Below are 27,179 nucleotides of genomic sequence, written 5' to 3' on the forward strand. Positions count from 1 at the left end.
CATCAGAAAATGAAAAAAGTTAAGTCATAGTATCAAACTTTTCTATCATTTCAAGCTGTATCCTGGAACCATTCAATAATTCCTAATTAATACTACCCCCACACCCTCATATACCGACACACATACACGCACACCCACTCTCAACACACACACACACTTAACATACACATACCATTTTTATATACATTTGCACACGCGCACACGTTTGCACATGCACAAACACATGCAAATACGTCAAATGTGCACATAATATCAGGCATACAAGGTTCTTGCATGTAAATATCGTATTAATAATATCTGTTTATAATTAATTTAAGTCAATGCTTGATTTGTACTTCGTTCTTTTTTGTCTATTTCGCTAATACGTTTTGAGGCCGCTACCCTAGTCAAGCACTGCTTATGGTAGCGGTCTCCAGCATTTTTTTTTTTTTTGTCTACTCAACAAAGTACAACTTATAATATTGCAAACTAATACTATCTATATACATTTTAGCAAATGAATGATTATTTGTATTTTTTTTTGTAAAAAGAAATGTATCACTATTTTTTTCTTTATGTTGTACATTATGTTTGTTAATTATTTCTGTTGGAAAAATGCTGAAATAAAATCAAATCAAATCAAACCCTGATATTACATTAGTTTTAATAAAAAAATATATATTGCTAAATCTTTTATGAAAATGTGTCAAATATTAACGAGTCAGGATTTTTTTTACTTCGGACGTCACAGACGAGTAGCTTTTTTATATCTCTTGTGATATAAACTCAGGCTCCATTCAGAAGCGGTATTGATGAAAAAGTATATACATTATATATATATACAGTGAGTCCCAGAAAAAACGAAACCGAGATTAAGCGATGATTTATCATAACTTTATCACAAATACAATAGACAAATGACCTACCAATGTAAAGCTTAGAATCTCCTCTTTCATCTGATATTACTTAGATTATTCCCAATTCACGCATGAGTGAGCAAAAACAATTTGAAGAAAGGATACCAAAAACTCATTTGGCAGGGGGTATCTGAATTTCAAAAAGAAAATCACATGCCTAAAAAGTTCAATATCTGCTCTTTTATTTGATACCTTAATCACAAAAAAATGGTCAAGAAGTAAAAAAGTTATGTTTCCTCGAAACAATGCTTGTATTTCCATAATTTCATTAAAGACCCTGACCGGTGTAAAAACAGTCATATATCAAAATAAAGGTAATGATTCATACAATACAAATATACCAAAAATATTACATATATCTCCTTCCATTTCTGACAAATATTAAATAAAAATCAAAGAAACTGCTCCTCCAAAGTACGCTTCGATTGAGCACCCCCACGTCGCCTGGAAATGATGACGTCACGTTGTGTCAGGAGGGTTGTGATTCCATAGGTTTGTGTACAAAAGCATTGGGTATTTTCTTCCATTTCCATGTTATGAATCCATATTTTTTTTTCGTTTTCAGATGAAAATGGCACTCAAAATTATTCACTGTTCAAATTGTTGTAAACCTACAACTATTCACTACCTTTTTTGTGATTTCTTTGTTTGGCTCTTATTGGGCCTAAATTGCTATGTCAGGAAAAGTTGTTATACATAATCTAAATGCAGATAGAATTGAAATCTGCGCCAAATAAGCAGGAAATAAAATATGGCAAATACTAGTTCAAAACTGTAGATTTCATAAATTCAAGCTTGTGGGTAAAAATATATGTGATATCCCTCTGTGATAGAAGTGAAGAGAATGAAATGCGTTATCTGGAAAGCAAAAAATCACCCAGTTTTTCTGTGTACAAACCTATGGAATCACGACGCTTCTTACACAACGTGACGTCACGGTCTCGAGGCAGGTGAAAAGCACAATAAAGCCTATTTTCTAAGCGGGGTTCGAAGCCCGATAATTGGAATATTCACAAGCAAAATACTCAGCTGGGAAGCGGTGAAAATGCATAAAGCATACCTTGCTGTATTTAGTAGCTTATAAGCTTTCGATTGGTATATAATTTATCAATTTCATTTTCGGGTCCGGTCTGGATCTTTAAATAAACGTGTTTTCACCGGTTTCCCACAGAAGCTATCGCATGGTTAACAAAATACTTCATGCATGGCTGATCGTCAACAAAACGGAGTGTCAAGTGAGTTTGAACGCTAGCCTGCAGAACCTCTTAATTTTATGAAATTATTGAAATTCAAGCCTTATTTCAAACAACCAGAACTTTGTTATTTCTTAACCATTTTCTGTAATTGAGGTATCAAATTAAAGAGCAGATATTGAACTTTTTAAAAATGTGGTTTTCTTTTTGAAACCCAGATACAGCCCACCAAATGACTTTTTGGTATCGCCTCTTCAAATTGTTTTTGCTCACTCATGCGTGAATGAGAAATAATCTAAGTAATTTCAGATGAAAGAGGAGATTCTAAGCTTCACAATGGTAGGTCATTTGTCTATTTTATTTGTGATTAAGTTATGATAAATCATCGATAAATCTCGGTTTCGTTTTTTGTGGGACGCACTGTATATATATATATATATATATATATATATATATGTAACTTATCAAGTGTCAAAATGCTCTCGAGTTTCAAACGGAAATACATTCCGCGTAAAGAATAAACAGACAATTGATATACATATATATTTACTAATTTAAGTTTTATATTTCAGTGAAGCCGTTACAGTTAGGAAAAATACAACTGTGTCCTGAAATGATCAAGATATAAAAATACATTGTACAAATGAACATAAAAATATGCTAAGGAGTGCTACCAAAAAGAGAAACACAATATATTTTAAGTGAATAATCGTCGAAAATAAATGAAAAATATTAAAATCATTAGGATAAACCTAACAACTACAATTTTATATAAAAAGAAAATGGGAAGCCTAATAGCAAAAAAGAATATACAATAGTAGAATAATCCCAAACAACAACGAAGGTACATTGACATGAAGAATGGTAATATGTAAGTATAAGTTAAATAGAACCCTGTAACCAATGAATATATATCGAGATGCATACATGCATACCAACTTTGCTTTATTTGCATTCGATTTCAGTTATTCCAGAGGTAGCAATACTGAATCACTTATAAAATCACTATTGTCCATGAAAGTAAATCCAATATCTTCAAAGTAAATAAAACAAAGAGACGACTAAGAAATCATGTGGAAATCGAAATTTTACAGATGTTTACTTCACTATAATTAGACTGATGAATGCGGAAATCAATAAAGAGTTATTTTTTTATACCTCTTAATTATTTTTTTTTTACAAGAAAATAAAAGCTCGGGAAATTAAACATATATAAAATGCGCAAATTTTGTCGATGACGATAAAATCGATTCATCGTGAATATATCATTTCAGCATAAGCAGACGAGTAAGACTCTAACTAGGAACTAGGATCAAACTAAACGTCAAACTGATAGCGAATATGCATCATAATTACACAATAGATTTTATTTGGGGAATATAATTCAAGTAGTTGTTAACATAGACATTACTGCTTATTTTGATGATTGTGTGTACCAATCGAAACAGCCGTATTTCTTTCCTTCGCAACAGTCTTTTTTAATCGATGCACCGATTTTGCTAAGTTTGCACCGGCGCTCGATGACAACGATAGAACACAGATTTTAAAATATTGCGTGATGTTTGTACACAAAATCACGTTGTCGAGACATTTTGGTCTGACATGTATCGCGTAATTTTGGAACCATTTTGGAGAATGGCCAGCCACTTTAGGAATCGAGGTTCATTATAAACTATACAGCTTATACAAAGATTATGATTATTTGATTGGTTAAAGCCATTCAATATTTGATCCGTTTTTCGCTGCATGCAAATTTAATTTTCCATTGCACGGCGGCCATGGTGTCATGACAGGCTGGTTCTAAACAGAGTCGCAGTTGACGATCGTCTGTACACATTTGTATTGGCAAATAACTTTGGCTTATCTGAACATTAGGTTGCAAGCGATCATTCCGGATTCATTTGTTGAGAACCAGCCCGTCATGACACCATGACAACTGACGTCATCGCTTCATTACTCTATACATTACTCTCTTATACATTCGTATACCACGTGCTGAAAGTATACCGTATTTTCTGTATCACCTTGCTCTTGAAGATTTAAGTCGCCGTAGAGGGAGTACTTGCAGTTTGGTCCAAATATCTCTTTGAGTAAGCTACTGAATGTGTTGACGTGAACTGGCGCTAACAGTCAGACTGCAGGTCCCAAGAAAGTGGCTTCTTTCATCCAAGTGATATTCATGACTTGAGATGTTTTGCATATTTAATGAGCTTGATGCGGACCAAAACACCTCTTTTCATTCGGTCATTGCTGCTCTAATTGTGCATCGAATTTCATGAATTTGGTACCATTGTAAAGAAGAAGAATCATTCTTTCAGGTCATGTGTTTGGATTTATTCAAAGATTTTGTAATATAGGTTAACATTTTAATCTAAAATATGCTACAAAATAAATATTTTCACCTGACAAAAGCTGCTATTTTCACACTTTACTTTTGTTTGAGCCCAAATGATTTTTATGTCATGATAAAGCTGAATATGTATGCTTTAAAATTATATAGGTTTCAAAATAAGAATTGGTTTAATCGGGTCAAGATCACACTTTTCATTTGCCAGGTACATAAAGCAGCTTGAAAACAAGAATATTGCTCTCTGATTGGTCAAAGAGAACACACAATGGCAAATTCCAACGGTTCCAGTGCCTGGGTTCGTGAGAAGGTCACACTTCCCATGTGGTAATCTCCTCAAATACTCCGCGCCTGTTGTTCTGTGAACCTTATCCAGCCAATCAGAACTCTGGATTTCTTGCAAGTGCAAAATTTCAGAAATCTCGTCTTGTACCTCGGTGGGAAAAGTGTGATCTTGACCCGATTAAAAGGTGCCGCATATCAAGATTGGCATTGTGAGAAAGTACAGAAGTTCAGCTTTATGGTGATATAGATATCATTGAGGCTCAAAATAAAAAGTTTTGCACAATTTGCAAAAGAAAACAGAGGAAGAAAATTCAGTTTTAAGGCACATTTTCAGGCCAGAAATTTACTTATTTAACATAATATTGTATACAAAATAAATGACCAATATGAAAGAGTAACTTTTACTCTATCTGATGGTGTAATAATATTTCATTTAACTTGAGGTTAAAACAGGTAAATTCTTTGAGAAAAAATATCTCACGAATCACGAGATTTTGCAAGGAGGAGGATTCAGCCACGAGATGATTTGGATGAATCTGGCCTTTTTGCTCATTAGCATAGGGACATGCGGTCTGACTGATGGCATTGTTACCCTGTGCAAAGAGAATGTAAAGCATAAAGGTACGAAATTAATAATATATTAACCGTATGTTTTATGTCGACCAAAGTTTGTTTGTAAAAAGTGTCGAGAGGAAGGGGGGGGGGGGGTGGTTGTGTCAGCACACCAATTCAAAAATGTTCCTGAATTATTCAAAGATGGAACAGAAAGTCATCTCAGAAAATGCCAAGTACATGGTGTGGGCGCGTCGTGGTCTAGTGGTTCTGACTGTCGTGGGTCTTGGGTTCGAATCCTAGTCATGGCGAGTTTTCCTTCAGCAATAAATGTATCCACATTGTGCTGCACTCGACCCAGGTGAGGTGGACGCGTACCCGGCAGGATTAATTCCTCGAATGCACTAAGCGCCGACGCACAGTGGGCCGGGGCGAAACAAAAGTGCGCCAAAAGTCATTTTGGGCAATTTCAGATTTATAATTTTTGTCATGCCCAGCTGAAAGACAACACTTTGAAGAATACTTCAGCAAAATATTTCATTCGGAAATTTGCATAAAGGTTGTTTATTTCCTACCTCAAATCGTAAAATGTGACATTTTGCGAAATGCCGCGTATAATTATGACAACTTAGTTGAAAACCAAGCCATTTCACATGAGGTTTTTCATGTAGGAATCTGAAATAGCACCCACATTATCCTGATATATTTTTTTATCGTGTGGAAGGGTTCAAAGTAGATAATAGACACATTTCAGGAGGTTTATAGGATAATTATTCTTCGAAATAGGCTGATAATCCATGTTTTTTGCATTTATATTAGAAAAGTTTAGATTTCCGTGGATTTCCGTTTAATTTCTATCATCATCATTTTGCTAGATGTCTAAGCTTTAAGTCGATACCAAATTTGGCTGCCTGTTCTTGCCCGTTTTCATGTTAGAGTCGACTTTACTTGACACAACACCCCCAAAACCTGTTCAAAAACTGTTATTTTTATACCGCGCAGTCATCGCAGCGCACCGTGTGGGGTGGATATTGCCGTTCATTTTTGCACGGCGATGGCAATTACCCTTCCATTCCATGAAAATGACATGAATTCCGGGCATAATGCAAACAAAAGAAAGGTTGATAACGCATATTAGGGCTACCAGCCCCTCTTCCAGAAATAAAAGTTACTTGTAGAATAATTTCAGCCAAAAACCCTCCTCATAGTAAAACATTCGTGGTGTTATACTCTGCGTTTTACCCAAGTCTACTCTGCTTGATAAAGCACGGTTAATATTTTTCAGATTTTTAGTATTTTTTTTAATCTAATGATCATTTCGATGCCATAAAATTATTTTCAGGATCTCATACACACTATTTAGGCATGTGAGAAGCATTAACCAACATTCACTCTGGTCAATCTTAAAGTAACACATAACACAAAGTTTATATACTGCACATTGTTTAGCGTAATTTGTCTTTTCACAAATAGGTTTTAAGTAGCCAATCAAAATTTGGTATCAAACTGACGTCATATCGGCTTTAAATTATGATCAATCGATTCTACGCCCAAACTTACCCTTAATCATCATGTTAAAGTAAAAATATAACTCGGAATATAATTTTGGCGCAGTTTCAACTCATTCTGGCCCACTGTGCGACGATGGTAGCTCGAGCTAAAACCGGGGTAATAATAGCAGCGCTATGTATCCGCTGGCAAAAAAAGCTTCATAAACCAAGCTATTATTATCATTATTATCCCATATTGAAATTGATATTTATCAGACATGTAAAATAATAACATGTCTCGGGAAAGACAACAAATGTCGAATAACCCCTACAAGGTTACTTCTCGGAAAAAATATACAGTATACAAATACTTATCATGTCTTTCGAGGATCTAGCAAAAACTATGGGTACCGAAAAGATATAAAATAGTAACCCCTTTTTTCGGGGGCAACGTTCTATTAATCTACTATACCGGAGGCTGTAGTAAATTTGATAGAAACTTGAATTGATGGATTCCGAAAATTACTATATCATGGTAATCTCACGCTTTCAGATTTTGTAGTGAAAACTATACTTTTAAGAAATGCTGTAGAAGTCCTATGCAACACACCTAATGTAAAGGATACATGTATACAATAAAATAAAATAAAACTGAGAATTAAACTTAACACATAAGTATATATAAACATAGTAGTAAGCATACATTTAATACATATTGAAAACAGTGAAGGTAAAAGATATTGAAAAAAGACAACTCACGCGAGTTGGAAAATAAACATATATGTGGTCAGACGATAATTGCAATTTGACAATTCATCTATTACTGAAAGTATTCTGTGTATAATTTCTGAATAAACTACAAAATTAAATACGTCATATTTCAAAATTCTTCAGCTGACGCGTCTACTTACTTTTCTATTTTGTCTTTCCCTGTTTCTTCACATTTGACAACCATATCGTAGATAATGTCTACCCGCTGCCGAACCCCATCCTTTTCTATCACATCGATTGATACACTGGGCAGAGTGTCATCCTATGAATGGGAAAAACACAGATAACGAGAGAATTAGAATTTCACTGTGGGCAAAGGCCATAAACACAGTCTTATCCAGCATATCATTCACCCACGTCTGGTACGCATCTGTAACCCTAAAAATACTTCGCTAATAAAAATTTGAAAGGAGTTTTGAGGACTGGTGAAGGGGAGGGACATGGTCGTGCCAGGCGCGGTTCTAGGGGGGAGCTTTGGTAACTGAAGCCCCATGCAAAAAAAAAATAATGATAAAGCGCTCAAGCCCCCCTCCCCCAAAAAAGAAATATATATATACATATATAGATGCGTATATGTATTGAATAATGCAGTATTCCACTTTTGTCTTCAAGTGCTCTAAAATCAAAGCTTTTACTATATTTCAAAAATTGTCTCGCTCGGTCATATCTAAATGCAAAATGCATTAATGCTCTCTTAGCGAGTATAGTAAGTCCGTGAACCCCAGCAATACAATTAAATGAGAAGCTTTTTTAATTGACCTCCCTAATTCAGCAAAGACGAATTCGAATGCTGTAAAATTCATGTTTTAACACTACATTTTTTCCTTATTTGTCAAACGCGATCTGAAATTCTGTCATTTTTTTTATAATATACTTTTTAGGGTTTTCAGAAAATGCTTCAGTCGCTATATTCTCCCTGAGCGAGTCTAAAATTATCTAAAACATTTAGTTTAGATATAGGGTTGTCGATCCATGTTTGGATTGAGGGTGTGGTAAAAAAAAGTATCCGACATTTTCAGCGCGCTCAATTTTGACGTCAACTTTTAACAGAATTTTGCACATGAATTAAGAGCTCCGAATTTAATGTCAGGTACAATAGTTTCACAGTGCTTTCCGGTTCTTTTTAAAACATACTTTTGAATTGAATACTATTGTCAAAAATTATTGTGAAGTTAAATAACATGCCCTCATTTATAACACCAATCAGGGCCTTATGGGTGTTCATACATATAAATAAAATGGTTATTAAATCATTATCAAGCATTTTGTATAATTTTTTTTTTTTGCTAGGTCACTACGCTCCCTCGCATTCCATTGGAAACATATTTCGGGACTGGGGGGCGGCGGACGAGCTGCTTGGTCAAAGCAGTAGTCTCTATTGTACACATATCATGCTGCTCATCATAGTAAACAAATATATCAGGCTTTGAGAAAGTATAATGGAATTATTTATCCGAGGTTGGTCTGGCGAAGCCCCGAGGGAAATATAGTAGTTTTGCTAGTCCAACCGAGGATTAATAATTCCCACTATGCTTTCGAATGATACGCCTGAGCACGACCGCCCATAAATTTGGTTAGCACTTTAAAAAAAGTGCAATCAGGTAAGAAAGATTATCCTAAAATGATATTTTTTTTTAATTATAATGCTCAATATATGCTGATTTTTTCGTGAAAAATATTTATACACATGAAACACAAAATTTCAGTGTCAATTAAAATTTCATTTTTTTCAGATGTCAACTTTGTAATCTTATTTACAAATTGTTAAGTAAAAACAAAATAAGTGAAATTTCGCGGGATTTGAATGAAATTTTCAGCGAGATGCGTGTTTATTTTTTTATGTTACTATACATGTAAATTCGAATAAACTTTCCTTGGGGTTTGACCTGTATTTTTAAATGGAGGCCCAGGGCTTTAAATAATGATATGCAAAAAACACATGAATAGAATTCCGCGAGAAAATTGCTGAATATTTTATAAAAATATGATGATGAATAAATGAAAGTTATTGAGTTTTAATTCTTGCCAATATTTTATGAAATCAGTTATCAGCATGCCTTAATGAATATGCAGTAGATTGACTGGTGACGTCATGTCCCCCACTTTCTGTTGTTTTTTATTTAATTTAAGGCCTTCATAATTATTTAATATTTTCATGTGCAAAGCTCGTCTCCCTTGTAATTAAACAAGTCCCGGAGCCAACAAATATTATCTAACAAAGTAACTCAATAGTTCTGGGTATTTACATACTTGGAGGTAAAAAATCAGAACACACAAAATAAAATGTAAAAATCCTAAAAGAACAATTGAGGATATGACGTCATAAGCTCGATAATTGCATCATAAGACAGGAGAACTGTTTCAACAAAATAATATGTATAATTAAGCACATGAAACGTTCAAGATAGTGGATTTTAACAAAGAACGAGCTGAGATGACAAAAAAGTGATTTTGTTTGACAAAACTTGAGGACATAAATGGTTGAGAGATTTTAGATGGTAAATCAGAATAAAACGTAGGCCTATACCTTATGATAAACGTTCCTGTTCACTACTACTCCGCGATCAAGCATCGAATCCAAGTTTCTGTGGTCAATCAACAGCAAGCCCCCTGGTTTCAAGAACTTCTTAAAGTTGGTCAAACATTTCCGATGGAGGGTCAGCGCTGGCGGTAGATCAACGAGGTGTAAAATGGAACTCCCCAAGCAAAGCACTGCGTCGAATGGTTCATAAGATGGTAGGTCTTCGGTTAATGTCAGCCAGTTTGCTTGTTTGACAACTGCAACCATCAATAAAAGTAAGATAACAAACTATTTATTTACTATAATCGTAGGTCTACATGTGTCAATAAGAAGGCATAGGAACCTAATTCCAAACCATCAAATGTTCCCTTGCCCTAAACAATGCCTCTATATTGACGGAAAAAAATACACATTTTTACAAGTAAAAATTTGAATAAAGGCCATCATGTATGTTTCGTTCTTAATAAAACTGGTCGAATTTATGTTCAATTACCTTAAGATTCCAACTAGTCATTATCAATTAATTCATATTCAAAAAGGTTTGATAGAAAAGCATAAGTTCAATCATAATACGTCCGATTCGGAAATCCAAATTTAAATATTACATTTATTTTCATTAGAAAGTCAAAAAGGGGCCTAAGCTTTCGATCCTAGCAGAATCTTCGTCAGAGGCAAAATGACCTTATTTTCATTGTGAAAGTCAAGGCATACACTCTAAAAAACAACGAGTAAAAATTTACCCAATATTGGGTAGGAAGAGAACATGCATGTTTGTTGGGTATTTTTTCCCCTCAATATTGGGCAAAATGCATGTTTAAAGGGTAATTTTCAACGCACCATTGCGTAATATTTACAAGATATTTGGTATCTTTTAACCCAAGAAACATGCATGTTACCATTTTATCCAATATTGGGTAAACTTTTTTTTTAGAGTACCATTTGCTTACCCCAGTCTTTGAGTTCTAACCGTTCCTTTCCCGACCTTGCGCAACTAAGCATCGCCTCAGCATCATCGCAACTTACTACATCCATGCCATGCTCGATTAGGAATAGGGAATCTACACTGTATGAAATGAACAAAGTAATATGTATAATATATTATGACTATATTTGAGACTGCAGTTACTGAAAGTGCTCAGCTGCATACATATAAGAGCTCATGAAGTATTAATATAATAGGGCGGAGCAAGTTGCTTAGATGTTTAGTTGTAGACTGTTACGCGCGAAAGGCTCATCAGCAGCAAAAATTACTAAATCAACTTAAAGTTAAATTTAATTTAAATTAAAGTACAGCACTTCCCAGAGCAGTTCAGGAGACTCCAATTTACACGTGCTTGCAGAATAAAATCAGCCACTAGACCATGTAGACGTCATCAAGAGAATAGGCTACCACAGGCAATCCAAACTCGCCTGTCCAACATTTCCAGCAGCGAATACATCTTCAACAGTGCAATAACCAGACTACGAACAATCGTTTTACGATGCTGGACACATACCCAAGCTGACATCCAGGTGGAGGGGGGCACTTCCATTGACGAGTGGATACCATGCGCGACCAAGGGGTCTCGAAAATCACCCTAAACACGTATTTTCCATATTCTGAAAATGCACCCCTTGACAAGTATTGGCGTGTGAAACCCTACCCTTAACAAATATTGGAAACGAAACTATTGGCAAGTATCACTGAATTGAGCCCTAAACAAGTACAGCGATATTTCAATTGTTATGTCACGGACGTCGGTCGTCGACTACCTTTACCTACATCATTGGGTTTAGTACAGCCCCACCTCCCACACCTCGCGTCAATCGTACTCTAAACACGTAGGCCCGTATTCTGAAGTCGGGTTTAACTTAAACTCAAGTTTAAAGTTTGGTTTAAGTATGGACAGCCAATTGTTACATAAATCACTATTAAAAAACAGAAGGGATATAATATTTCAGCTCATTTGGTTCTCAAATTATTCATAATTGTCTAGGAAGTATATAGATTATTGTCTTCACCATCGATGAATCAGGAAAGAGCACAGCAAACATAAGAAACGCACAACTTAATAAAAAAATTGATACTTTTGGCTGTCCATACTTAAGCCACAACTTTAAACCTGAGTTTAACTTAAACCTGACTTCAGAATACGGGCTGTAGTGTTGACTCTTGGGGGGAAAAGTACATCCTTTATAAAACATTTTAGTCTAAATTTTTTTTATAACCTCGCAAATTCGACCCTACACACGTAGCTTTCCCACCAATTTTTTTTATATTATTTTAGTGTTTTTGACACCTGTATTACGTTACGTACGTAACGTGCCCTATCTTGAAAAAGGCATCCTTTTTACGTGTTTTTGGGGTCGCGCATGGTATCCACTCGTCAATGTTATTGCCCCCCCCCCCGCGACATACACACCGAAACAGACCAATTATCAAAGAAAACGAAAAGAACATGGTTCAACCCACCACACATCAATAATGTGAGAATGAACATCGATAGAAAGTTCCAAGCCCTTGTTGATCAAAACTTCCAAAAGGAACACCAGCAGCTCCAGAAGGTCTGCAACATAAACACTCTGAATGGCAAGTAGGGCCTATAGCTGCATGGACAATATAGCCACAACTCCGGGGGGGGGGCACTTACATTGACGAGTGGATACATGCGCGACCCCAAAAAACACGTAAAAAGGATGTGTTTTTCAAGATAGGGCACGTTACGTACGTAACGTAATAATGGTGTCAAAACACTAAACCAATGAACAAGGGTGTCTATTTCGCTAGGAAAGCTATGTACATGCTTAGGGTCAAATTCGCGAGGGTATAAAATAGACTAAAATGTTTTATAAAGGATGTACTTTTTGCCCCAACAGTCAACACTACGTGTTAAGAGTCCGATTTGCGCGAGGTGTGGGAGGTGGGGCCGTACTAAGCCCAATGGTGTACATGTAGGTAAAGGTAAAACCGACGTCCGTCACATATGACAATTAAAATATCACAGTACTTGTTTAGGGGTTCAATTCAGAGAATATTTGCCAAGGGTATCGTTTTGTTTCCAAAATTTGTTAAGGGTAGGGTTTCACATGCAAATACTTGTTAAAGGGTGCATTTACAGAATATGGAAAACACTTGTTTAGGGCGCTTTTCGAGACCCCATGGTCGCGCATGGTATCCACTATTCAATGGATGTGCCCCCCCCCCGGGCTACTACTATAAAGGCCCACAACAACGGGATAATGAGACCATGGAGCTACAGTATAATAGCTCCATGATAAGACAAAGCCAATGACTCCTGCAACCGAAGAAAAGCAAACCATTGCTCGCAATACTGGATCCTTCATAAATTAAACCACCGTGACACACTATTATGTTATCCTTGTATTCTACATTTACTCCTTCCTTACGGTATTATGGCTTGGGGAAGTGCATTACGTTTGCTAATTAATATATTATTTATATTGCCAAAAGGAACTATTTGTACAGTGCGTCCCACACAAAACGAAACCGAGATTTACCGATGACTTATCATAACTTAATCATAAATAAAATAGACAAATGACCTACCAATGGAAAGCTTAGAATCTCCTCTTTAATCTGAAATAACTTAGATTATTCCTCATTCAGGCATGAGTGAGCAAAAATAATTTGAAGAAAGGATACCAAAAAAATATTTGGCGGGGGTATGTGAATTTCAAAAAGAAATTCACATGCCTAAAAAGTTCAATGTCTGCTCTTTCATTTGATAATTCAATCAGAGAAATTGGTCAAGAAGTAAAAAAGTCCTGTTCCCTCGAAAGAATGCTTGTATTTCCATGATGTCATTAGATAAACGTGTTTTCACCGGTTTCCCACAGAAGCTATCGCACGCTTAAAGGAGAAATATATTGATTATGAATATGGCCTTATTAATAATATATCAGTGGAAAGGTCATGATGTGGGGATTATCATTTGGTCTTTCAAAAATAACGAAAGTAATACATAAGGTGGAAATCGCAAATTAAAAACCGCTAAAATGCCTCTCCGAAATACGCCTCCCATCGGTCTCTGAATTGACTCGAATTTGATGACGTGTATGAGTGTACGAGAGACGTGATTGGCTCTCCCACGTCAAGCTCCATTACATGCAAAACCTGTTGCGAGGGTACGTTTTCTCCACACTGTCACTGAATACTTCGATCACGAAATGAAAGAAAACCCAGAAGTTTATCTTTATTTTGGATTTTCAAATTGATGATTTTAAAGATGAAGAGAATGATGATGATCGCCAACGCTGAATGGAGTAAGTCCTGCCCCTCTAATTGACCAATAAGGAGGTAAGAATGAAATTGGAATTCAAAATAAGAAATTTGAGAGTTGAATTAAAATATTTTGACCAATGGAAAAGGGCTTTGCCCTGTCCATCAAAAACAGTGACAGTGGAATTAGATCAGGTGACCAAAATATTATTATAGGATGGAAAAATAATAGCAAATACAAATATTTTTTCGGGAATAGAGGTGTGAGCTAGGTAGCTTGACTGAGTGTGGATGCAGTATAAAACCCCATGTTTTCCTTCCTCTTTGCACTTGCACTTGCATACATTTTATCCACGTCCCAGAGCATTTGCCACCCCCTCTCATTCTTCTTTCTTTTCTTTCTTCGTCTTCGTAACCAAATGGACTCCTGAAGAACCGGTTATTTAAGTTAAATCAAAGTTTGTCCTCTAACAGAAAGACACTTTTAAAATTTTGTCGTCTGTGTCTACAATTTGCCGAGTGTTAAACAGAGCAACGAACATGACGAAATATTGTGAATTGGCGAAGCAATAATCTTCAGTTCAAAAGCCTCAAATTCTGTTCTTGAAATTCAAACAACTGAACATGATGTATATCTTCTTTACTAATAAGTTCAGTAACGAACTGCAACAAGTTAAAGCGTTCCAAGTGATAGAGAGGAATGAACACATTTTTGTTGATCCTGGTGGAAACCTGTGGAAAAGGAGCTGGTGAACCGACCGTGGATTGATTGAGATGGAGGAAACGTCCGTCACATCGTAGCGAGGAACGTCGAGAGAATCCAGAAATCAGCTAAGTAGACAAGTTTCTTCATATAAAAAGGCCTATATAATTAGAACTATAAACATCTAATCATATAATACTACGAAATGCATTAAAAATTTAGGGCCCTCGGACTATAATAAAAAAAAAAAAATCCTTTCTCCCTGACCCTTACCTTTTCCCTTACTATCAGTTTGAGTGATGGTGTGACTGTAAATGTATGTTGAGCTCATAATTTAATGTGTATCTTGGGTAATACTAGAAAGTAAACCATGGTAATGGGTTTTGAGGAAACCAACTTTTGAGAAAACCAAGGAAGTGTAAGCATAAATTTTAGATATAATAAACAAACGACCAAATTAGATATTTAAATCCTTTGCGTTTATGTTTAATGTGGTCTTTGTGTTACCTAACCTCCCCCAGCTCGGCAGTGGTGAGGCGGAGCTTTTTCCCCTGAGCTAAACAGACCTTACCAAAAACCATTTCCCTGCCCGCCGGGATAAAGCCGCTGTCGAGGAGGGGTGGGGAGCGTTAGATATGGTACCATCTCCCCCCGGGGGGGGGGGGGGGCAGTCAAATAAATTGCTGTACACACGCGTGACAAAAAAAAAACGCGTTTGAAGGGGTGTTTTTCAGTTTTGGACGCGGTATCAAAAACACCGATTTTCACGAAAAATTGTGGTTTTGAAAGACTGGTCAATGGTCAATCGCGGGGTCAAACGTATTTAGGGTATGTTTTTCCCCCAAAGCTTTTGTTTAGACTAGCCAAACGCACTGTATTATCTAATTCATCAATGATGAATTACTTAACTCATCGGGAAACCCTTACTTATATTTACACTATGATTTCTTTTTATATTTATTATGTCACGTCAATGATTTGAATTTCAATGTAGATATTCCATTATAAATAAATATAGACTTTGCTTTGTAATCGCGTATTGTATTATTATGTTAATCTCTCTATATAGTTCCAATGCGATTACTATGTCAACTGTATATATTAGTGGAAGATAAAAACAGGTGATGCTCATCATTAGCATGCAACGAATACAAGATGATGAGTGTTTCTTACTATACTACTACCCCTTATGTCCACGAGTCAACATGAAATTGATCCAGAACCATACTTGTTCTTGTATATTTCCTTCCTCCGGTCTTCGGAGATCGGCGGCAAGCCGCAAAGTTCAGGTCCTTTCTTGATGGTGCTGTCGACATAGGTGGATTTTTAAGATGTATCTTAGGCAGTGACATGTCAGAGAGGAAGCAGAAGAGGAGGGCAGAGAGTGTGAGGGAAAGAGGATGGATGATGCAAGGATGAGGGGGTCATTTCCAGTGAAATCATTTAGGATGTGTGCAGGCAAGTCAAGGTTCTCAACATGCTGTAGTAAGTCCAGACGCTGCGTCAAAAGGACTGGACATGAGGCAAGAAAGTGGGTAGTGGTTTCTTCCTCTAGAGAGCAGAGCTTGCAGGTTGGGTCTGTGCTCTTCCCGATGGTGACTAGGTGTCGTTGTGTGGGATAAGTGGACGTAAGCAGCTGAGCGCGTAAGATCACAGCTGATCGAAGATGGGTCGATAGTGAAGAGGGGTAAAGTGACGATATCTTGGGGAGCATTGAGAGGTTACTCCTTAGGCTGAGGGATGAGAATTTCTCAATGCACACTCTGGCTTCTTCCATTTGGGCATCATACACTTTACTCCTGCACAGAGTTTTCCAGCGGTGGTATGAGAAGTCTTCAGATAGGAGAGAGGTGAGTGAGGGAAGGTTGTACTTAGAGAGCAGTTTATTCCAGTAGATGATAGTAGGAGTCTTGATGGAGAGGGCATGGAGGAATGAGCGAAATTCAAATCTACTATGGTCGATGTTGAAGAGCTGTCCTATCAGAAGGAAAGTGTTCAGTTCAATCTCGCGGGAGAGGTGAAGTAGGTCAGTTAACAGGAAGATAGAGATATTGGGGGCAGATCTCGGTAGACCCAAGAGTTTCTTGAAAAGGGAGTGTTGGGCAGAATCAAGTTTGTTGAGTGAGGATTGAGTGAAACACAGGAGCTGTGAGCCATAGGTCATTCGGGGTAGGCAGAAAGTTTTCCAGAGCTTCGCAAGGGTGTGGGGGAGGAAGAGGTTATTGCTGCTGTTGCTACCGATGATGGCGAAGAGGGTGTTGCATCCCTTGGTGATTATGTGTTGAGTGTGGTCATACGGGATGGTTGATTTGGTGATGCCAAGGTGGGGATGATGAGAGACCTCTCTGATTCTGTCACCGTCAATGAAGAATTGGCAGGATGGGTGGATGCTGCGCTTTGACTTGAAGATGAGGATGGCACTTTTTGAGGGATTGATAGAGTATTCCCAATGAGTGGCATATTCATCTTTCTAAAAAAGTTTCTAAGTTTTGATATTTCCAAACAAACAATATTGGCTTATAACGAAGCATGGTCAAAGTTGAGTGACCCTAAGTGCCCTCTGATTTTGACCATTTAACCCCATCTCGTGCGAAATTATCAGTAGTACTTAAATGCGCCCAAGTCCAAGTTTCATGAAATTGGTTCATATTCTTTCAAAGTTATGGTGACATGCCAAAAACGTAACCTTCGGTAAGAGGACGACACCGCCCCGTCGCCGCCGCCGTTCCAAAAAGTCTCGCTCTGATATGCAGGCAAAACACACAAAAACAGAAAAGGGCGGGGGGACCTTTACATTATACCAACCATTCATTCCATTAATCTAGACTCTGGATATTCAAATTTCAAGTCTTATTAGCAATCCATTAAAATTATTCATTCTTGTTTGGGGTATTGGCCTCGATCGGTATTTTGCCTTTGCCAATCCCTTAAAATTAAATCAAATGGATGTTGGTTTTACCCTTTCCTTTCGTCATGAAATCGATTTGTATGGATTGATTTGTTGTTTTTATTGTTCATACATTGCATTATACCTTTTGAATGGGCGTGAATAATATTGGTGAATTTGAATTGAAATATTGTACAGCGACATGCGAGTTACATCAACAAATTGAAAATCTCCAACGAAAGTGACAATTAAGTAGTTATTTTTATAAACAACACACGGGTCACAATGCATTATGGCTGTCATGGTAGTTATGAATTTCTAAAATTCATTTAGTATCACATTTATACAATTGTAACATCCCGACATTTAAGCGATGGGGACTTGCATTGTCTGCAATAGTGATGTCAATGTGAGGTAGACATAGTTGCAAAGAATAATCATTTTACTCAAATAGTTTTACAGAAATATACGTTTATTTCACGAAGATATATAACGGTGTACCATCTGTACAGTTCTGGGGTAAAATATACGTAGGTGAAACTCCATGGCCCGTATTCTGAAGTCAGGTTTAACTTAAACTCAGGTTTAAAGTTGTGGTTTAAGTATGGGAAGCCAAAAGTATCATTTTTTTATTAAGTTGAACGTTTCTTATGTTTACTGTGCTCTTTCCTGATTCATCGATGGTGAAGACAGTCATCTATTTATACTTTCTAGACAATCATGAATGATTTGAGAGCCAAGTGAGCTTAAGTATGATATCTCTATTGTTAGTGATTTATGTAACAATTGGCTTCCCATACTTAAACCACAACTTTAAACCCGAGTTTAAGTTAAACCCGACTTCAGAATACGGGCCCATGAATTCATGATAACTAATTGGAAAACAAATAGAACATTATCAAGAATAGCTTTTACTCATCAAGTAGCCAACTTGAAATTTTAATGACCTATATTTTTTTTAAAACTCATATCACTTCCTTATTATTGATCTAATGCCTGTATAAACGCTTCACCATGCACTCTTTACAATGAATGTGTAGGTGGAAAAAAGTTGTAATGTTTTCCCACCCACACATAGGTTAGATTCTGATTTGATAAGCCAGTTCCTAGTTCCACTTTGCGTATGATCAGAAGATTCTGCGCATGATCAGAGGAAGGTCATTGGTACTAAAGTGACATGGTGGTTTAAAATTCAATGAGATAAGCACCAACTTTGAGGTCTTGATTATTATGTTCTTTTGAATTGTGTTTTTCATTTACATCCACTAAAAAAAAAATGCGTCCACGAATGACTGGTATATTTCACAGTTTGCATAATATGCATATAAAGTAGAAATGCAACAAATACCTTCATAGTGTTCATTGATGTGCTATTCTTGTCACCAGGGCTCCGTAACACAAAGATAAGCGATCAATCGCTAAATGAACTGACCAATCAATATCAATGTTACACGCGCATTTGGTTTAAAATACTGACCAGGGACCAATAAGTGTTGTTATTTCATATTTGCAATTCATCGCAAACCTTTGTGTTACGGAGCCCTGGTCTATTCAATTTATTCATCCTGCTATGTCAGGGATGCATACGTAATATCTTGCTTTGAAATCTGCCTATAATAATGAAAGGTCATTTGACCAAAATTGTCCATGAAGTAACTACGAACTGGGGCCCGTAACACACAATTTAGCTTAGTCACAAAATAGCATAATTTTTGAAAAGCAAAAATGTGATAAAACTGCAATTATTGTGATTAATTTGGAAATACATCTAATAAAAATAATAGCAGAGGCAAAATATGAACCATGCATACTTAAACCATGAAGACTTGAGCATCTAATTGCTGAGAAAATCAAATTATGAATATATCATTTCATGACTAAAAAATCACATGGGGACAATGAGATGGGTATCCCCGGGATAGTAAATTTTGATAGTTTACGAAAGTAAACCACAATTGTTATCTTTGTAAAATAATGATAATTATACGTTTATTTATGGTTCCAAACATCATCAAAATATAGTTTAAATTATTTTTTTTTATTTTTTTACATACCGAAACACACGATTTGACAAATTCTTTGCATAAATTAGAGATAGAATTTATCAAAAATGTTGATAAGTGTTTGAAAACGACGAATACGAGTCCAGTTATGGATGACCTGCCGTGGTAGAATCTTTATCGATTCAATTACTTTACTATTTTAAAATGAGTGGTTTTGTTGCGTTTTACCAACAGTTTTGATAGTTTCTGTGCATAACAATTATTATTGAATGATCTATCACACCTGTTTTGCAATGTAATTTCAACTTCTATGAATGATTACGTAAGATTACAATTTTCAAATTTCGAGGCAATTTTGCATGTCATAGTCTACCCACGTGATGCCACTACGTCATTAAGAAAGAAGTTATGACAGGTTCGGAGGTGTCATAAATATTTAGTGAGGTTGTTGTACCCGATCTTGGTAAAGAGGGCTTCGTGAAACGGTTAGCGGACAAGTAGCTCACTATCTCCGATTTAGTCAAGAAGTTAGACTTATGACGGTGTTGAGAAACGGGCCCCAGGTCTTTTAAAACTAGCTAGTGGTTGCATGCGGTATACTTACCCTGTTCCACACGCTGCATCGAGTATCCTATGGCAGTTGTTACTTCTCAACACCCCCAGTAACCATTTCTTGTACTCCTCAGATCTTTCTGCCAAGGGACCGAGTTTCTGGACGGCATCTCCATCATCAAATGGATTGGCTTTTACGTCCTGAAAATAATGACATGCATGTTTAATAACACTCATTTCAACCTCCCGCGACTCTCAGAGCAAATACTCAATAAAATGTAAGGCAAATGCGCTCTGGTCTAACTTTACAGACTAATACGAAGGAAGAAAAATATTAACTATAATTTATTGTATATAATAACTTAATTTGTGCCCCCTCTTCACCTACATTTAACTCTTTCTCTCTCTCCCTCCATACATCTCTACCCCCACTCTTTCATTGATTTCGATCGTGAAATTAAAATAAGTATTAAATCACCTCGGGTCACATGTGTCAGATACCATCACAAATTAATTGTCACTAAAAAAATGTCCATGCGCTCTGGTGACACTGCTAAGTTGTTTCTATTTATACACATAGAATCTGGTGGTGACTTTTATACCGATGTAAACTGTATACTTGTACCATCTCAGTAATAGCTCCATGCTGATACTAATAGAATTGACTTGCACACCGGCTTGCACATCACATACATTTTACCACATTGCCATGTCAGGAATATTGCATGCGCTTGGATGTGTCTACCATATACATGCAGCGGCGAGCCAACTAGGCATAATGCCAAGATCAGTGTTTCGTTAAAATTAGTAGAAATACTATACTATGCTATAAGTGCATGTGACATCTTGATCTCTATCTGAAGTTAGGGAGTCCTAAATAACAACACATCAAACAATGATTTCCGGTGCCAAACTCTATAAGGCAATGTGGTTTATTCAGCCATATTGGAAGGGTGCCAATAGCGCCCTCTTTCAGTATAAACATTATAGTCTCAATTAGATCACATAGACACAATATTGTCACATCCTTCCCTTTTTGGAGTTTTGATGAAAGATTTTTTTTTTTTTTTTAAACAACAAGAAACAATATTCCAAAATGTTAAGCAGACTGTATGTCTATATGAACTTTACATATCAGATAAAAATAAAATGCATACAAAGAAAATGTTATCATTCCTTTAAATGTTAATGTTCTGGTAGGTTTAGAGTTCCATCAAAATTCTTTGGTTTAATGTCAAATTCCGCGTCATCTGTTCAGATCACTGAAGTAAACAACAGTTACGTAGTGTCACATTCATCAGGCATCTTCCCGAATCAAAGTTCGTTAAATTCAGCGCGTAGTTCAGAAAACAGGGATCCAAATTTGAAGTTTTTTAAAATTTACAAGAAGTATTTTGGTATATTGACCTGTAGATCTAGTCAGATAAAAATTCTCGAGTTGTAAATCATGAAAAAATATGCCAAAACAAACAGGTCAAAACTTTTCCTTTTTTTTTTTTATATTTTTTTTTTAAAACTCAATTAAGTCTTCAATTCTTGTACCTCTCCGGGATTCGTCTTTGGCGAGTCGAACGTCTCAATGGTACCCTAGTTGGTTCCCCGGATGGGTTGACATCAGTGGACCTGACTCCTCCAGGGTTGGTAGTGGAACGTTGACCCTCAGTGCGACGACCTGTCTCTGGTCTAGAGGTGACCAGAACAGGGCTGGTAGAAGACTGGATACTAGACGAAGGGCGATCTGTCTCTGGTCTAGAGGTGACCAGAACAGGCTGTCTCGACGACTCCATACTCGATGAAGGATGACCTGTCTCTGGTCTAAAGGTGACCAGAACAGGGTCGCTGGACGACTGGGCACTCGACGAAGGATGTTCTGTCTCTGGTCTAGAGGTGACCAGAACAGAGTTCCGTGGATCAAGTGACTCTCTGCTAGCCCTCATGTGTTCTCTGTTGCGTCTATAGATAGTACCATCATGGTCTACCTCGTAGGAGCGTTCATCTAGTCGACGAAGTACTACTGCCTTCCTCCAACGGTCTTCTCCAGGACGAAATGGCTTCATCCTTACAACGACACCTTCAGTTAGAACAGGCAAGTCCTTAGTATGCTGGTTGTAATACTTTGCCTGTCTCTTTTGGTTCAGTTCCAGCTGCTGTCTCTCATGTTTTGATTCTTGAGTCTTAGGATGCAGAAGAGATTCAGCTGTTGGGATTCTTGTCTTGGTCCGACGTCCCAAGAATCGCTGGGCAGGACTTGAGTCAACACCTTGAGTTGGTGTGTTTCTTGAGTTCAGCAGGGCAAGGTTCAGATCTTCTCCTGATGATCTGCATTTCTTCAGCAACTTCTTTGCTGCCTTTACAGCTGCTTCAGCCTTCCCATTTGCCTTGCTATTGTATGGCGATATGGTCTGGTGTTTGATCCCAAGATCCTTGGTGAATGCATCAAATTCCCTTGAAGAGAAAGGTGGGCCATTGTCACTGACCATGACGTCTGGAATGCCATATCTGCTAAAGTGGTTACTAAGCTTTGTTGTTATACTCTTCGCAGACGTCTTGTGAATCTTGTCTAGTTCAAAGAAATTTGATAAGTAACAGACTGTTACGAGATATTCAGTACCATCCAGAGACAGAAGATCTACGCCAATCTTCTCCCATGGTCTGTCTGGCACTGGGTGTGGCATGAGCGGCTGAGGAGCTTGAGCACTGGAATATTGCATACAAGTCTCACATGTCTGTATCCATTCCCTCACCTCCTGCGTCATGTTCGGCCAGAATACGAGCTCCCTAGCTCGCCTCAAGGTCCCATCCACACCATTGTGACCCACATGAAGATCTTTCATGACCTTCTTCCTCATTCGTCTCGGCACCACCAGCCGCTCTCCTCTGAAGACTAATCCATCAGTCACAGTCAATTCGTCACGGATGTTGAAGTATGGAAGAACGAGAGCTGAGGCCTGGTGCTTCTGGTCCGGCCAACCATCCAAGATGGTTTTCTTCAGTGCTTGGAGAGTTTCATCACTGCTAGTATGCTGTCTCCACTCTAGGACCTCTTCATCTGGTAGTGAGAGGTGGGTGACTGAACTAACCACCTCGAGGCTTTCCTGTCCATTTCTCTGTGGTAGAAAAGAACGACTTAGCGGATCAGCAACTAAGTTCTCCTTGCCTCTTACATAATTAACATCAATGTTGTAGGCCATTGCTCTGAGTAGCATTCCTTGGAGCCGCTTAGGTGCTTTGTCCAAAGGCTTCTTGACGATGCTCTCCAGCGGCTTGTGGTCTGTATAAATCTTGACCTCTCGACCAAAAGTGAATTGATTCCACTTCTCCAAACTGAAGACAATGGCAAGCATCTCTTTTTCAATCACCGAGTACCTCAGTTCAGCATCTCTCAGAGCTCTACTGGCATATGCTATCGGCTTGCCTCCTTGCATCATCACCGCTCCTAAGCCACGTGCACTTGCATCTGTCTGGATGACTAATTCCTTTGACTGGTCGTAGTAGGTCAGTACTGGTGCCTCTGTCAAAAGTTCCTTGAGCTTTTTGAAAGCTTGATCATGGATTTCGTCCCAGGTCCATGCAACATTCTTACGAGACAAATCATTGAGTGGTTGCATCACATCAGCTAGCTTGGGGAGATAGCGAGATAAGTAATTCACCATCCCTCTCAGGCGATCTACGTCATCCTTGTTGGCAGGAGCATTCATCTTCAAAATGGCCTCAATCTTGGACGGATCTGGTTTCAGTCCAGCACTTGACACAATATGTCCAAGAAACACTATCTCTCTTACCCCAAACTGGCACTTATCCTTGTTGAGAACGATGCCTACTTCATGACATCGCTGCAGTAGCTTGCGTAGACGAGTGTTGTGTTCCACTTCACTGACACCCCAGACAATTATGTCATCAGCAACACAGCTCACTCCGTCCAGTCCCTCTAGAGTCTGATGTAACCTCTTTTGGAAAATCTCACTGCTCACCTTAAGCCCAAACGGTAAGCGCTTCCACCGGTATCGACCCCAGGGTGTAGCAAAAGTTGTCAGATGACTGGATGCCTCATCTAAGACACAATGCAGGTAACCATCCTTCAAGTCGCAAACAGAGAATATGCTTGCTTTTGACAACTCGGGCAGTATGCTGTCAAGGACTGGTAGTGGGTAGTGTTCCCTCTTCAACACTTCATTCAAAGGTCTTGGGTCCAGGCAGATTCTCACCTTTCCTGATTTCTTTTGAGCAACAGACATCTGGCTCACCCAGTCAGTGGGTTTCTGGACAACTTCAATTATCCCTCGTTGCTGAAGGCTGTCTAACTCTGACTTTACTGCAGACTTTAGGGACTCTGGCACAGTTCGTGAAGGACGGATAACAGGTTTGGCATTCTCTTCAACTAGTAGATGGACATCATCTCCTGGTAGCAGACCAACACAAGTCGATGAGAAAACATCAGAGAACTCCTCATCTAGATTGACATGTTTGGCTATGTTGACCTGTTCGATGACATCATAATTCACTGTTATGATTCCCATCTTCTCGGCGGCGGACTTGCTCAGAAGTGGCGTCAAGTCTTCACTAACTACCACAAAGTCAACATTGTACTTCATCTGTGTCTTGGGATTGTATGTCTTAACCTTGCATCTTCCTAACGCACGTTCGGTAGATTGATTCCACATCTGCAGACACACAGCTTCCTCCCTCAGCTCATTACGTCGAGTTAAGTATTTCTCTGGAAGCAAGCACACCGTCGCTCCACAATCTACTTGAAAAGCTACATCTTTGCCATTCACCTTCATGTTACACATGATGGGTCTTTTATCATCCTTTACAGCATTGATGTTCTGTACCGTGACATAGCTAACACTTTCAGCCGATGAGTATTCATCTTCTTCTTCTTCGCCAACAGCATGTATGGACTTAGCTTTGCAGAATGCAGACTTCTGGAAGTGGTTTAGCCTTTGACATGCATTACACTTTTTACCATAAGCAGGGCAGCTCTCCTTCTTCATTTCATGCTTCCTGCAGCAGAACTTGCATGTCTTACCACTACCGCCATCTTTTTCCTTCCACATCTTGCTTTTACTAGACTTCTGGCTTGAGTATTGACCCTTGAACCTTCCAGTTACGCGGTGCACTGTATCCTTTCTCAAGGCATTCATCTGGGAATTTGCAGCCTCCATAGCCTTGCAGATATCAATGGCTTTGCTCAACGTCAAATCATGTGTCGCCATCATCCTCTCTCTCATTTTGTCATCGTGGACACCAAGAAGCAGACGATCCATCAACAGATTTTCCGCCATGCAGTTGCAGAAACCACAAGTTTTCGCCATTGTACGCAACACAGAGACATACTGGTCAACAGTCTCATCAGACATCTGGTTCCGTCGGTTAAACTTGAACCTCTCAAAATACTCCCTTCTAGCACCCAGGAAGTGGCTGTCAAGCTTTGCCAAGATAACTGAAGCCTTGTTACTGTCTTCACCAACTGAGAAGCTCATCCCATTGTAGATTCTTACTCCCTCTGGTCCAAGACTATGCAACAGCAGTGCCTTCTGATAACCTTCATCCTGTGACCCTAAGTTAGTTAGCACACAGTAATTCTCCCACAACTGCTTCCACATCTTCCAGTCCTCAGAAGGATCATTGGAAACATGAAAATTTGATGGAGGTTGAACATTTGGCCTCTTAAAAGGAAGTGATGATGAATGTACAGCATTCCCTGCAGCATCTAGACTACCTTCTGGAACACCATCATCTCCTCTGCTACCCCGGCCACCAACTGATTCATCTCTGTCAACAGGCATCTCGAGCACAAACAGATCCAATCACTGACACAAAATGAATACTATGGGACTACAGTCAGGCACTATCTCTGCAACACTCAGCATATGGTTAATATCACCGTCATTTCTCAGTACTCACTGAAATATGGCATCCAAATCTTGTTTCAAAGTTCACCGCTGCCACCATGTGACATCTTGATCTCTATCTGAAGTTAGGGAGTCCTAAATAACAACACATCAAACAATGATTTCCGGTGCCAAACTCTATAAGGCAATGTGGTTTATTCAGCCATATTGGAAGGGTGCCAATAACGCCCTCTTTCAGTATAAACATTATAGTCTCAATTAGATCACATAGACACAATATTGTCACAGTGCAGTAGGATTATCATTACCATTTATATTAGTATAATATATTTCACGTGCTGACGTGCAGTAATTTGTATTTACCATGTTTCCTGCACGGTGACTGAAGCCTGTGAACAGATGTATCGGCTTGCACTTCTAGACGATTCAACTGTATCTCGTACAACTAGTAGTCCAGGATAGGCCCCATAGAAACTTGGCCAAACCTTGTTTTTTTATATATACAATATTTTTTGATGGTTTCTTGTCAATTCGAGGGTGCTGATTACGAATCTGGATGATGCCACTCGTGTAACCTTGAGCATTTTCCTCAAATTGGCAAAATCCAATATGGCCGCCAAAATATGAATAATACCCATGACGATCCTAAAATTGTCCGTACATTGGCTATGAAAATGCATGAAATCGTGTGGCAGGAGTGAAATACTCTCTGAAAAAATAATTTTTGACAAAATATTTATTTTCCTGATATTCAAAATGGCCGTCATAGGCCATTGTATACTCTATTATGTACAATATGAATAGGGAAAACTAATTTTCACAAAAATTAGCACTGAACCGCAAAAAATCGCGATGTATGAACGAAGTAATATATGCAAATCATCATTACTAACGAGATATATCAT

At 38.0% G+C, this 27,179-nt stretch overlaps 1 pseudogene; it reads right to left on the reverse strand.

Moving 5' to 3' along the window:
* Positions 1–2,595: 2,595 nt before the first annotated feature.
* LOC129283548 (glycine N-methyltransferase-like) lies at positions 2,596–26,739 on the reverse strand (annotated as a pseudogene).
* Between the last annotated feature and the right edge of the window lie 440 nt (positions 26,740–27,179).

The sequence above is a fragment of the Lytechinus pictus genome, chromosome 5 (assembly GCF_037042905.1).
Source record: "Lytechinus pictus isolate F3 Inbred chromosome 5, Lp3.0, whole genome shotgun sequence".
Lineage (NCBI taxonomy): Eukaryota > Metazoa > Echinodermata > Echinoidea > Temnopleuroida > Toxopneustidae > Lytechinus > Lytechinus pictus.